This window comes from Lycium ferocissimum, chromosome 5 (assembly GCF_029784015.1).
Source record: "Lycium ferocissimum isolate CSIRO_LF1 chromosome 5, AGI_CSIRO_Lferr_CH_V1, whole genome shotgun sequence".
In the NCBI taxonomy this organism is placed as follows: domain Eukaryota; kingdom Viridiplantae; phylum Streptophyta; class Magnoliopsida; order Solanales; family Solanaceae; genus Lycium; species Lycium ferocissimum.
In genome coordinates this window covers 28,505,713-28,507,738 of record NC_081346.1, presented here as the reverse complement: position 1 = coordinate 28,507,738, position 2,026 = coordinate 28,505,713, and positions in this window count along the sequence as shown.

Sequence of the window (2,026 nt, the reverse complement as noted above, 5' to 3'; positions counted from 1 at the left end):
GAGGTTGAAAAAGAATTTATAATTTCTTCTGGGCATTACCCGGGGTATGGACCTTGTTTACGGATGGGGCAACTAATGTAAAAGGGTCTGGATTGGGTATAGTGCTAAAAACTCCCTCCGGGGATATAATTAGACAGGCAATTAGAACTGTGCAGTTAACTAATAATGAAGTCGAGTATGAGGCAATGATTACAGGTTTGGAATTAGCTCAGAGCAGTGGGATGGGGTCATTAAGGCCAAAAGGATTCCCTCTGGTGGTCAATCAAGTCCATGGAATTTTTGACATAAAAGATGACAGGATGCAGAAGTATTTGGATAAGGTTCAGATGTTGCTGCGCTGTTCAAGGAATGGACAATGGAGCATGTGTCGCGAGAGAAAAATACAGAAGCCGATGCCCTTGCAAATTTAGGGTCGTCGACTGACGCCGAAGGAATGAGCTCGGGTAAGTGGTGCAGTTATTGCATTCAACGTTGGATTCCAGTCTTGATGAAGTATATTCTACCAGTTTGACTTAGGATTGGTACAACAAATACATAGATTATCTTTGCGATGGAAACCTACCGGATGACGCAAAAGAATCCTAAGCACTGCGAACAAAGGCAACTTGGTATTGCATGATAGATTGGCAGTTGTATAGAAGGTCTTTCTATGGTCCATTAGCCAGGTGCTTGGGACCGAGGGAGATGGATTATTTAATGAGGGAGGTACATAAAAGAGTCTGTGGAAATCATTCTGGTGCGGACTTGTTGGCAAGAAAGTTGATTAGAGCAGGATATTATTAGTCCCAAAAGGAGGAAGACGCAAAAGCATTTGTACACAAGTGTGATAAATGTCAACGTCACGCTCCGATGATCAATCAACCGGCAGAACTGCTGCATCCGGTGGTGTTGCCTTGGCCATTCATGAAGTGAGGGATGGACATTGTGGGGCCGTTACCCGCGGCGCCCGATCAAGTCAAGTTTTTTCAGCTTACGAGAAGATAAAATAAAAAGAAGTTATTGATTTCATTTACGACCATATCATTTGTCGTTTCGGAATCCCGAAAGAGATAACCTGTGACAATGGGCCACAGTTCGTGGGCAAGAAGATAACAGAATTTTTCGAGGGATTGAAGATCAAGCGGATCACCTCAACTCCTTACCATCCGAACACAAATAGTCAGGATGAATAGACCAATAAGACAATCGTGCAAAGTTTAAAGAAACGGCTGGAATTAACAAATGGGAGATGGAGGGAGTTACTACCAGAAATATTATGGGCACATCGACACCATGAAGCCAGCACGGGTGAAACTCCATTTTCATTGGTGTATGGGGCGAGGCTTTGGTCCCAGTAGAAATAGGAGAGCTGTCAATTTGGATCTACTGGAAAACACCAGGAAATGGCTTTGCTCAGGATCGTTGCGCAAAAGCAAAGGATGGGTAAATACTATAATCGTCGGACCAAGCTCAGATACTTCCAAATAGGAGATTTGGTCTTGCAGAAGGTAATTCTTAACACGAGAGACTTGAATGCTGGAAAACTTAGTCCGAATTGTGAGGGACCATACCGGATAGCAAATATTACGGGGAAAGGTTCGTATCAATTAGAAACTGAGGATGGGACTAAGTTGCCAAATAATTGAAACATTAGTCACTTGAAGCGGTCTTATTGTTTACAGGTATGTATCAATCAAATTCATTTAGCTTGTACTAACGGATTCTTCAGGTACAATCGTGATGGTACGAGAAAGCGGAAATAGCTAACTCAGAAACCCATTCAAGGAATTTTGAAAACACGTGTTGTACTATTTTCCCCTTAGACCGATTTTTGTCCCGAGAAGGATTTTTCCGGCGAGGTTTTTAATAAGGCAGCATTGTAAAGCGTGTTACTAATTTTAAAGAATGGGAGCTTGATTTGAAATGTTGCACAGGAGACTGTCAAAAGGAAGATTTCACGGTTCGAGTCCTCATTTTTTGCACTCAAACACCGAGGGTATATTTCATACCATCAACAATTTGAAAAAAAAAAGTTTTTCATAAAAGA